The sequence below is a fragment of the Cataglyphis hispanica genome, chromosome 11 (assembly GCF_021464435.1).
Source record: "Cataglyphis hispanica isolate Lineage 1 chromosome 11, ULB_Chis1_1.0, whole genome shotgun sequence".
In the NCBI taxonomy this organism is placed as follows: Eukaryota; Metazoa; Arthropoda; class Insecta; order Hymenoptera; family Formicidae; genus Cataglyphis; species Cataglyphis hispanica.
Genome location: NC_065964.1, coordinates 7215956 through 7229580, shown reverse-complemented (window position 1 = coordinate 7229580; position 13625 = coordinate 7215956). Strand labels below are relative to the sequence as shown.

Below are 13625 nucleotides of genomic sequence, written 5' to 3'. Positions count from 1 at the left end.
CCGAGATGACCCAAAAAGAGCGACCAAGAGACAGCGGAACTTGGCAAAAAGCATGCGCTATCGTCAGAAAAGGTTTCCTCTCAAAATGTAGAGGTCGAGATGTAACATTCTAGTCAAGAAAACTCAAAGATTTCAGAACCTTCCCGAGTGTGCAAAAGAATAATCGGTATGTCACGAAAAATTGTTTCTCCAAATATAGAAATCGAAATATAACATTCTAGCCAGGAAAACCAAAAAATTTCAGAATCTTTTCGAGTATATGAAAGAATAATCGGCACGTTTTGAAATCTTTCCAATATTCTCTCTTTGAAACACAGATATAATATGTAAAAAAATTTTTCAACCTTCTTTTCTCATTTATATAATAAACATGTATTAAATGTCATAGAGTAAAATTTCAATGAGAAATTTGCGAAAAAAATAGACAAAATACGAAAAGAGAGAGTCTAAAAGCGATTGACAAGAATAGAACTCATAGCATAAAGTTTGCTGGTTGACAGCTTTCGATAGACTATATGTCACGCGTCACGCTTCTATCATGGTTGCACAGGGTTTAGTTTATAACACAACTATTTACATTTTATTGCATAGCGACTCGTTCTATATAATGATAAATAAAGAAATTAAATTAAAATGTTACTTGATTCAAAAGATATTTTGCGCAAAAATTTAAACATATGTTCATTTGTATCTAGCGTTAAATACATGGATGCGTGACAATAGTCTACTAGGATTATAATTTCACATCTAAACAGTTTGTATGTGGTTTGTAGTCGACATCGTATAACCAGAATTGGAAACATCTCGATGCTACAAGGAGCAATCAAGGCATGGTGGTGGATTTGTTATAAAGTTTCTGCTTTTGTATATGCAAGACAACAAACTTTTGCATCTGTATCACAGAAACTATAATGAATATCTGGAATATAGAGAGAAATAAGTTTCCACGCATACTTTTGCAGAGTATCGTTAAAATCGATGCTCGCTTTAAGTTTCCAACCGACTTTGATGCAACTAATATTCTGCGTAAGATGGTGGTATCAATCTCAGATTGATCACACAATTGTAGTTGCAAAAAATATTACTTTTTATTAAAATTCTTGCGCGTATAAAGATTTGACATTTTCAAAAGAATAATATAATATTAAAATTATTAATGATTTTCTGTGCATCGCATAAAATTTATATTATATATGGATTACAATATGAGAGAACAAAGTTTATTAATGGCGATGGATGTTTCATAGACAGACGAGCATCAATTATAAATCTGCATTTTATGCACAAAATTTTATTTTACGTTTATTTTACATTCAGTTTATATTTATCACGAAAATAAATGGAAACACACGTGTGTTCTCAATGTATTAAAATCGAATTTTCTGTTAGTCGCATATCGAAAAATTTCATCCCCCGAAAGGAAATATACATATTCACTTATATTTATCGATTTGTTGCTTGATTTATCTCGATGATGATCGATCACAAATATAAAAAACCATCGAAATAATGTGTATAATACGATATAATTATACAAGTGTTATTAATAATAATTTTTTTAATGACCACTCTTCTGTTATATGACATGTGGTTATCAATGTATAAATTATTTAAGCATTATTATAATTAGTGCGCAACATAAAAAATATAACACAAATGATACGGATAATATTTATATTCTCCTCTAGAATAAATTTTGAAAAATTAACTTTTATTAATAATATTTTTATCGTATTAGACACTACTAATAATAACTTATCGAAAAAGACGGTACAAGTGTTTGGAATATTTCGGATGTTATAAATTATATGACCAATAATTTAGTTATATGCGAGCAAATTTATGAAGTTTGCAAAATGTATGTTTTTTTATTAGCCTATCGTGGACGACATCCCGTTATTAACTTATGGCCTCGGCATAAATTCTCCTCGATGGCTTTTTGGTGTCGATTCGATCCGCACAGAAGACATTGAATATTTCACTTTGTGAAGCAAAAATAAAGAGCACGATCTCTAATAAATTCATGTCGCTTTCTTTTATGGAGTAATTTCCTGTCGAAAAGATTTTCAATATCGTGGAAAACCTAGAGAAGGAACGAATGGGATCGCAAATGCGATTTCAATCATCTCGTTTCCTCGATATTCTGAATCATCATAATAACTCACATTGTCCATTTATGTTAATAATTAGGCATGATCCGTAAAATCCAATCTGTGTACATGTTTGATCGTGATACACGCTTTTCAAATTACGAGGACAAATTCACAGTCGACATAATTCTGTACGACGTAAGGCGCGAACAAATAATATGTAAAAATATATGTTTGATAATAATTAGATTATATTGTTTAAATTTCAAATTAACTAAAGACATTTTATTAATAATAAGAGAGAGAGAGAGCATTTTTATTTAGTCAATAAATGTGCAAGTCATAATAAAAAAATGCGATAACACAAAAATGCAAAAATAAAATTTAATTTTTAATTTAAGATAATATTATAACATGCGCAATGAAATTAATCCAGTCACTGATCGAATCAACTATGTTGCGAATTTGGTAGATTGGATGGCCGCCAAAGAATTCTCAATGTCAGAAACACATATGTGAAGTATAAAACCATTAGTCTTCTATCTGTTAGAAACATAAAGCATCTTAAATTATTGAAAGCGATTCAATAATTAACGCGTAAACTTCGAAAGTTCTTGACCTGAAACACTCTCGATGTAGTTGGCATATAGTTGGCGGCACAATTTAACGACCATTAGTTTAAAGAGAATGCACATTGCATTATATAATAGTATTTTACATAAATAAAATTTAACGTGCGCGAACAAATAAATATATAAACAATCAATAAATCTAGTAAAATTAATTTTTCATGAACTGAAGAGTTAAAAGTGGCTCTAAGTCTCTCTCTCTTTCAATTTTCATTAAAAATATAAAAAAGCTATGTGTCCATAACAGCTGAAAAATGCATGCATTACATTGAATAGCATTGAGCAATGGCCGTGCAGTTTTATTCATTTTGTCGCGACTATAGCTTTATCAACAATCTACTTGACATGACGTTATTTTATAAAGCAATAAATACTTCCGCGACTTTAGTGATTTTACATACTACGAGATTACGCATGAAAACAGACAAGGACTTTCGATTTTCGCTGGTATATGCTTTGGCAGCATTAATGTGCATTCACAGGTGGCTTTTACACAGCATCTATGTAATTTTCTTCGGCAGATTCAAGTTACGACCGATAACGCTATCATATTACTGCGCAGTGGAAAAGTAGACGCTCGCACGGCCAACGCACAGTAGTTAATATCGTCTTGTAATCAGACATATAAAACTATTACTATATAACGATTGAGAAGCTAATAGTTGTGATTGACGAATGTGAGCAGCGATATGAATATATACCATTATGCTATCATTATTACGAATGTTCATAAGCAATTGTATGTTTTTTTTAACTTATTTATTAAAGGATTTTGATATTAGAATAATTATGAAAAACTATTAATGTAAAATTATCGATCGTTACATTTGGCTGTCATATGCCACAGTTATTGCATTATTGATAAAAAATACTGTTACATAAGCTTCTACAATAGAAAATTAAAAAGAAAGTTATATTACTTATATTGGGGAAACTTTTCAAGTGTAAATTTTTTTTTAAAGAATGGAATATTAAAATCTTAAAAAAAAATGTTATTTCTGACCGCTTTAGAGCTTTTTTATTGTTTCATAAAATGTCACTGGAGATGATAAATTTAATAAAACAAATTCAATTTTATTGCGCTGCAATATTCAGTAAAATGTGCAGCTTTACATGGTAGAAATTCGCAATGTAAGGTCACTTGGTCGGTTTTATTAAAGTGATTAAATAGAAATATTATATCTTTCAATATATATAAAAATTTTGCAAAATCTGAATCCTGTCATACATATTTATTGTATATTATGTATCACATAATTTTTACATGCAATATGATATATGCAATAATTATAAAATGCATTAATTTTTAAACTTAATATATCCTCTTAAAAAACCAGCCAAACCGCATTACGTACCTAAAATATTTTTTAAATATAAATTTCCTTTTTTTATGTTTAAATTTTAGCATATTTTTATAATTTCATGCGTATTATGATTTTTGAAAATTACAAATGGTCAATTTTGCTTATGTCATTTACGTTTTCTGTTATTTCCGACTACATCACGTTTGACCTTTCATGAAATTTCTTTTTTATTTTTAAAAACATGTACAAAAGATTATCTAATATTAAATGTATCTCATAATATACACAAACATAAATTACAGGCTTCAGTTCTACATTTTTTTGGATAAAATGGCTTGACGAACTATGGCGAGTGTTGTTCCCGTATTTTTTAACGTATCAAGCGGTCATATCTATGGTATTAATTAGCGTCCGAACTCATGAGTAGGTCAGCATTTTACTGCGTACATACAAAATGGAAAATCTAGGAAGAGAGCTTAAATAAAGAGCTCATATTTTTCCAGTTACTTCGACCAACGCGCTTTTCTACTTTGGGCGCTAATGTTGTATACAGCATACAGCTCCCTCACAGGGATTGTATCTTATTTTGCTTTAGAAATACATACCTATTCAAATTTTACATCGCTAAAACAATCTACATATTTCTGTGATTCGTGAAATAATTGAAACGAATGATAGTATAGATTATATTAAATTATTTTCATGTATTCACTATTTGATTAATATTTAGTTTTGCTTTATATATATTTTGTTACTTTTTATAATTTAATAAATGCTGTATCATAACACAATAATCATTCTTATATTTCAAAATATTCATATGTACATAACTATATACAGCTACAAACTAAAAGAAAAATAAACCAATTTTAATAAAAAAATTAAAAATATCAAAAAATGAAACTAAAGAAAATACGTATCATCAATAAACAATTTTTTTCTGCACTTATCCACATATTGACGCTTTGTGCATAAAGATATAAAATTTAATCTATCTTTTTGCAATACGAAAATCATCATAATATAATTAAAATAATATATTGAAATAAAGCAATCATTTTTATTAAAAACATTAATAGATTTTAATTTATTTTGCAAATATTTCATTATAATATTTTTACGTATTTTAATCGATAAAATCTGTAATATTGCACTTTAAATGTTTATTAATTGCATTTTGTGATCGTCAATGTATTTTTATTAAGCATTTTTATAAGGCATTTAATATAATGTTACGATCTTGAAATTAAGAGAAGCATTGACATTTTATGAGACTTCAAAGTAGACATAAAACTATATCTCACATTTTAAATGGCCTATATCTTTGTATTTTTGATTCAAACAATATTATTATTTTTTTGCAAGATATTATAATTAATGAGTTTTAAATTGTCACATATATGCCTTATTTAGAAATTTGCATGATATATTTAAATTCTGATATTTTTATGTTTTTCATTGTCATAAAACATATTACAAATATTTTCACATATTATTTAGATATCAAAGTAAAGCAAAATGTAAATGGCAATTTACAATGTCGATCGGGTAATATCAAAGAATTGCATGTTATATTTGCGTGAAGCGTGTCGACATAACTTTTGACACGTTTCTCCAATTATTGCGTGCGTGTTGTTCACTGAGACACGCGCCATTCTCTAAGCTATATCTCAATATTGTAAACTCGTCAACAAAGTTGCCAATATGAAAAAAACCCTTACGTCTACGTCTTTCTGAGATGAGAATAGAATTCATTAATCGCGATATGCGTTAAACATAACGCATCAATTTTGATGACCAATTTTGATGACACACTTTCCGCAAATGAAAAGCTGCATGAATTAATAAATAGTACTCACGTTTCAAAAAGCAAAGCTCCCCACACATTTTGTCTTGTTTAATTTCTCATCACGGAAATGAATCGCCGAATATCGCATGACCAAACCGTCCAGCTTATATATACATATAACTGCAACACCTGCATCAGAAAAATGATATATAATATATCGTCATGATGTACGTAATATTTCATCTTGCAAATGGACTATACCAAGCAAACCATTGATAAATAACCAAGTAGGTTGTTGAAAATTTGAAATCGCTGCTAAATAAATACAATATTCATACATCTCTCGCGACTGCCGATTCCGTTATGGTACCACGGTCTGATTTCAAGACTTTGCAAATCAAATATCGTCATAGTGACGTCATCCGAGCGTAAATCACTTCACTCGATAGTTTTTACTAAACGTGGCACCACATATACATATACATATTGACGAATACAAATGCGTATATATATGAGCACGGAACGCGTTATCATGTAATAATTGTTATCATTAGTTGTTAACAAATGCATTCCAATATTCATTAAATGATTTGTCATTTTCGATAATATTATGGATTGTATGAGTAATGCATTGTCCGACATAAGTGTGTATGCGTATGGTACGTGTGCGTATGTGTGTGTGTGAGAGAGAGAGAGAGAATCAAGAAAAGTTTAAACTAACCCTCACGATAATCGAGATGCATTGAGACTTATAAAACGTCGTATTAAAATATATATTTGTCATAACATTATTATGACCATAATAATTACAGAGATGAAATAATTCCGTCTTTCCTCGATACTCGCCATGCTCGATTGCAATTATATCCGCGAGATAAGTCTGCAGATTCAACTGACGATAAACCACGATAAAGGAGCGCGAAGATCACCGATGGCACCGACCACCACACTTCTCAACTCCAGATTCCGTTATGCGATCCGATTTCGTGATTCCGAGTTCATTCTGTGACGTCATAACAGCCATATTGGGTCTGGGTGCCCATAGTTCGAACTCGGAATTTCGGAATCGGACTGCATAACGGAATCGAAAGTTGAGAAGTGGTCGCCGGTTTATCGTCACTTGTGGTGTCTGTAGGCTTGTGTTGCAGGTATAATTGCAATCAAGCTTGGCGAGAAAAGACGAAATTATTTCATTTCTGTAATCTTTATGGTTATAATAATGTTATGACAATATATTACGAGGTTATAAGTCTCAATATACATATATATCATTTCGACTATGTGAGGGTTAGTTTGAACTTTTCTTGCTTTCCTCTCTCTCTCTCTCTCACACACACACACACACACACACATCAGACATATTCGCATAACGTATTACTCACATACTCTATAATATTATCGAAAATGGCAAATCATCTAATAAATATTGTAATACATTTGTTAATAACTAGCTATGACAATTATTGCATGACATTCGCGTTTTATATTCGATATGTATATATATATATATATATATATATATATATATATATATATGTTAAGTTTATATTCAATATACAAGTAACGTTATTGTCACGTTTAATGGGAATTATTGCTCGAATGACGTCATAACGACTATATTTGATTTACATAGTGCAAACTTGGAATCGGAACGCAATACCAAAACGGAATCGGAAGTTGAAAAATATGTAATATGATCTCTGCGCTTATTTACCGTGCTGGTGAATCGTATGCAGTTATTTTTGTGGAATCAGGATGTAATGCAAATATAATTACCATGGAGCACACACACACACAGTGAGTACCAAAGAAATGAAATCAATTGAATTCTGTGATCGCTATGATCATAATTATATTATAGTTACTATGATCATTATAATATTATAGTTGTGTCAGAATCATTAATTCCATCAGATTTAAATTACAATTTTAAAGTTTAGTTTTTGAAAATAAATTATATATGTTAATAAATAAATGTAAATGTTGGTATTGAAATAGTCTCTTCGTATTAACTTATTCAAACATAGCTCAAAATTGTTAAAAATATTAATAAATTACTGAACAATTTTTTTTGAGAGTATTCTAATGCTTTATAATATATAAAAGATATTTATGTATGAAAAAATCGGAACAAAGCAAATTTCAAATTTTATTTGAAGCCGAAAGCCAAATTACTTGACTTCATAAAATATCGTACTGTCGTTCGTTTCTTATCACATTCTCATATTCGGCCAAACATCGGGATCTTGAAAAGTAAACAATTCTACGCGTCGCTTACAAACAGTCTGATAACCGAATATTATGGTAAAGGAAAAAGCAAAAGAAAAAATATGAAAAAAAGACTGAGAGAGATAGCATACAAAACAAGAAAGGTTTATAAGAGTATTCTGTAGAAAATTTGGAAGTCAGTCAAAGACAAGCTTTGGAATATAAATAACACGCGTTTCGTAATTTGTAGTTAGACATAGCATTGCTTTTCATCTCGCCTGGATCAATATTGAACAATTCTTTTTCTAAGATAAGTGTCTTTCTTACTTTTTCTTATATTTTTATAATAATATTCTTCACACAATATATTCAATTTCAATTTATCTTTCCTGATTAATTTATTTATTTTGGCATAAAATATGCACCTTTATTAAGTGAATTTTTATTATCTTGTTTATGGTCCGCGAAAATATACTCTCAATTATTTAATATATAATATTTATAAATATCTATTTTATAAAGAAATGTTTTTAAGTTTCTTTTGTTAACATCTAATAGTTATTTTTTCGGCATCGGTATATTATTATCTGACGAGACAAAGTCGTTCTTGTTGATTTGTGTTCCTTTTCTAGAATCTCTTCACAATTTCTCATTAATAGTTGAAATTCTGTTAGCAATTGAGGAATCATTAGCTTGATAATATTAGGTCATTCGCAGTAAAAAGCAATTTATAAAACAATATACATATACATACATTAATAATGATTTTACAAACATATCGTTTTATTATATTAATATATTTATGTTATCATTTTCCTGCTGTTTTCTGGATAATGCTTGCAGTGCGAATTTTGCAGTATTTAATAATGTTAATTATGTTCATTATCACGAGAATGGAAGAGAATATTGTAAATTAATTCTTCAAAATCAACTAATACGCTACATTTATCTTGCTTTAAATCTTTAAAATACTTTGTTTATTTATATAATTCTCCTTCGATGTAGTTTTAATTTAAGTATTTTATTGTTTATCTTTATATATATATAAAGATAAACAATAAAATACTATATATATGTGTGTGTATGTGTGTGTGTGTGTGTGTGTGTGTGTGTGTGTGTGTGTGTGTGTGTGTGTGTGTGTGTGTGTGTGTGTGTGTGTGTGTGTGTGTGTGTGTGTGTGTGTGTGTGTGTATTTACTAAAATATGTGTAATTTATTGTTTTTTAATAAATTATATTATTTATATAATAAATATACACACACGCACGATATGCATAAAATTGATATCTTTTTGTTATGTGCAAACTTTAAATCTTTATTATAACGCACACAAGTTCGTATATTTTATTCCGAGATAAATATTCATAAAACAGTGTTAAAAGGTTGAATATTGTATCACAAGTGTATAAATGCCTTGACAAGGATTGATGGATTGAAATTAAACACTGCATCAGATTCTGCGGATATAGGAGTTTTACGATTTTGTATACAGTTGATTTTGTCAATGGACTTTAATGCATGCATAATATATAAGTCATGCATTACCTTTTTTATGGATTATAACTTACATAATTTTAATTCTCTCTTGATATTTTTGCGTATATTTTTGGATTTTAAGATAGGGAGCAGGGAGAGAAGTAGATTCGATTTGTATTGGACCTTTGGCTTATTCTCATTTATACTCTTAAAATATTATTGAATATTTTATATATTTTACAAAACATTGATAATTATATTTAATAATTACGTGACAATTTTAACATTCGTTTAACGCCATGTCAATAAGAAAACTCGTCGAAATTTGGCTACTTTGAATGATTCATTCGGGACAATCATAAACCGTGTAAATCGTGGTTTAAACACGGAACGCGATCGACCGATGATCAATCTCGTCGCGAAACAGCTCGACTGAAAAACCCGCGATAAAGTAAATAATTTTTCGGTTCAACGCTACGAACGGGTGATCGCTTATACCTGCAATAAACTCTATTCTTTGTTCGTACGTATAATAAAGTCCGCAGTCAATTTTTATGTAACTTAAATAAATAAAGACACCTTTTCGTATTGAATAAACAATAACAAAACAATAACAATAACAAAATCTCTCTATCCAAAAAAAGAACTAAATCAAAATTTCTTAAAATTTTGAAAATATCAAATTTAAAAAATATCAATAATTTTCTTTTATTTTTTTCACAGCTTGTATGAAATTTGGTGTTTTCTAAATTACGCGCTCTGTCACTATATTATGTATTTGATTGAGAAGGGCATACTAGAAAAGGTAGTCGTGAATAAAAGTCGCGAGGTGTATGTGGAACACTTTATGTAGCCGGTCGATGCGCAAGCCGCCGTTGAGTCTCACAAACCTGCGTGTATCAAGCTTATTATTTCTCCCTACTTCGCGACGCGATGTTACTGCCCAGGAAAATTTTACTGAAGAGAATAGGGCTATCGTGCGTGCCTAATGCAGTGTCGATTGCAGAATTTAATATTGCACCAAAAAATTATCGAGAAGTGTATAAATTCGCTATACTTTTACATCTTGTCCGTAAAAAGAAATTTTTAATATTTAGTTTTTGAAAATAAATACATTTTTATTAATTTCAAATATTTATTTTCGACAAATTTATAAATTTCGAATTTGATTTCTAAAATAAAAATTCTTTATATCAGTTGATCAGTTTTAAGTTTGTGATAGGAGCTTTTCAATTGATTTTTCAATTAATATAAAACAGTTTTTATATGATGTCTAACTATACAAGAAGTACTCTATAATTCTATTTTGTAAATATATATGAAATATGTATGTATGCATTTATGCGTATTTGCATGTATGAATATATAACCGTTACAGAATTATTATCATAAAATTATTTTTTGTTATTGCTAAATAGCGAAACTAAAACTAAAAACAAACAAACATTCATAGATTAGTGTGTATATATTTATTCTAAAATATTTTTATAAAATTGAAATCAAAGGACGATTAAAGCTGCTACGGACAAAGTAATTGCTCTCTTTCTCTATATTCTCATCTTGTGGTGCCACATTTAAAATTGATCATAGATATAAAAAATGTCTGCAGAAAATGTGTTTCATTTTTTTGGAAATTACATTAATTATAGTAAAATCTTCAAAATAAAATGATGTAGATAGTGGATAGTCATTTTCCCTCTTTATCATGTGACATATCGAATCTGATTCCTGATGTAATGATACTTTGTCGCGATCGAAAAGTTTAAAGTAAGTTCTTGAGTACTGCGGTGGAATTATAATTCTATTGGTCGCGATAAGGTTGAAGATAAAATAGGTCGCGGTCGAAACACATGCCACGGCGCGCTTCTGTAAATCTACCATGCCGTCGTTGCACTATTTATATGCGTGTAGGTGCTACCTGGTGGAGGAGAAGGGACGTAAGGAGGTGAGAGATGACGAGGGTGAACGAAAAGGGGTAGCGAGGGTGAGAGTGCAGGGTCGGCAGTAGGCGGAGCGTGCAATTCTTTACGTTCCTTTTACTGTGCGCAATTTCAGCGCAATGCACCACCAACCGGCTGAGATCAGATGAAAGAGAGAGAGAAAGAGAATGTATGTGAGTGAGTCTGTAGATCGCTGTGCGCAGCCTAAATAATAGAAGCATTAGAGACACGGTATACCGCGCTTTAGATGTTCGCTCTAGATTTTGCTCCTACCTCGGAAGAGAAAGAAATCGGCGCTTTCTTCGCTCACCCGATATATTACTCGAACGGTCGCTGTCGCTTTCGATGAAATTGTTGTTAGTCTCGTTATATCCGCGTAACCAACCTGTTTTCCCGGCGGGAAAATTCCACACGGAGAATGTGTATGTGTGTGTGTGTGTGTGTGGACGGTGATTTAAAATTCAAATTACTGACATTTGAGCGCATAATCTTCTTTTTCGCGAGGGGTTTATTTGGACTGATTTAATCCTTCGTTTGCCCGAAGCTGTTTTTACACTGGCACTCGAAATTACTTATATGATGTATAGAATGTATATGTGATGATATGTGTGAAAATAAGAATCTGGGATTGTAGAGAAGAATATATGAAAAGTTGAAAAGTAAAATTATTGTTTTAGTTTTCTCGAGACAATTTCTAGTGCATATATAATACATATTTTTGAACGCATTGTATAAACTAGAATAAAGAAGATTTCTTCAACACATGAATATATTATATATATTTTTACACATACTATTATTTTATATTCTTGATGTGCTATGATATAAATATATATATATATATATATATATACATATATATATATTTATTTATTTATTTATATGTACATATATCTTATACAAAACAGATAAAATTGAAAAATAATGTGATGTTTAGTTTTAATATTCATATCATCAACAACATTCTGACACATATCTTTCTCTCTCTCTTTCTTTCTAACTTGATATCCAGTATTGACAGATGCTAGAAATTTATTAAAAACATATTTCAATGCAATATATTTTTTATTAATAATTATTTGAATTTATCGTTTATTTGTGGAAAACTATGGAATCCGAATTAATGATGCAACGCGTATTTTATGCTCTAATGCTATAAAAATAATAGGAATTATGACTCTAAAGTTAGCGTGTCGAGGCCAATTGAGTATACCTGCTTTCGAGAAACTTTAGGAAAATGACGTTTAAAGTCAAAAGTCACGCACATTGCTTTCTTCGTTGCTTTGTGTTAAATGTAGACATGGAAATATACAGAGTAGATAAATAACAATAAATTATTCACGCAGCTGCTAATAATTATGAAATGAAAATATACGAGCAGTATAATATTAATCGAAATTGTAGTTTCTTTATAGCGGGATACAGGCAAAGACTTTCTTTACGAAAATTTTTACTATAATTTTATTTGCACTCAGATTATCGTAGCTCGATCTTTGATAGAAATGTTAAAATGCAATCCTCGAAATTCAATTGGAAATTACCATATTGATGTCAATATTATCATGTAACGCGGACTTTATTGTCGCGATGTGTTCTAGATCTCTGCGGGATCTTCATAAAATACACGCGAGATACGGATGAGTCGTAAACTTTGCGAGAAAAACAAAACGATCTTTTTGGTAATGGCTACGCGTTCGAGATTGATTTTTCCTACATATTTGTTTATTTCAAAGTCCAAACGCTCTATTTCCTACGATGTTGCTCCGCAAAAACTTGTTTGCAGCAAGTGTGAGATATAGAGAGTAAATAATGTGAGTTGATAAACCCTTCAATATAAAAAAATGAATTATGGAATACGAAAAATTATATTTATTATTTTTCAAGATTGTTTAGTTTGTTCAAGGTTGTTTAGTTTTAGTTTGAAGACAATAACATAGTACAATAATATTCTACCGTCGTTTATTTATGTATGATAAAATAAATTCTTTTAAATAAAAGGAATTAATTTCAATTTACTATCTTTTTTTTTTTTTTGAAAAAAAAATATATATATATTTTAAATAAATTTTTTAACATATACATACATTTATAACATATATATATATACATATATTTTTACATATATATACATATTTTCCACACAAACTTATGCAGTTAGAGTTTTTTTTAACGTAGTAATTAGAGAGATAT

General features: G+C 29.7%; 2 protein-coding genes across 8 annotated transcripts in view; one reads left to right on the top strand and one right to left on the bottom strand.

Annotated features, from left to right (window-relative positions):
- LOC126852962 (tight junction protein ZO-1) overlaps positions 1–6767 on the bottom strand; it is a 44193-nt gene extending 37426 nt beyond the window's left edge. The window contains exons 1-2 of one of the 2 annotated variants that reach the window (XM_050598268.1): positions 6623–6767; positions 5883–6001 (exon numbers count right to left, since the gene is read on the bottom strand). The gene's annotated coding sequence lies outside the window, so the exon portion shown is untranslated. Of the gene's footprint in view, positions 1–5882; positions 6002–6533 lie in introns of both variants that reach the window. The other variant, XM_050598266.1, reaches the window with a different exon arrangement.
- Positions 1–13625, top strand: part of LOC126852961 (sodium channel protein 60E) — a 61757-nt gene that overhangs the window by 3050 nt on the left and 45082 nt on the right. For 3 of the 6 annotated variants that reach the window (XM_050598265.1, XM_050598262.1, XM_050598264.1), the window contains exons 1-2: positions 6897–7099; positions 7446–7609. The exons of 2 other annotated variants lie outside the window; for them this stretch is intronic. The gene's annotated coding sequence lies outside the window, so the exon portion shown is untranslated. Of the gene's footprint in view, positions 1–6896; positions 7100–7445; positions 7610–13625 lie in introns of those variants that run through there. One more of the 6 variants, XM_050598263.1, reaches the window with a different exon arrangement.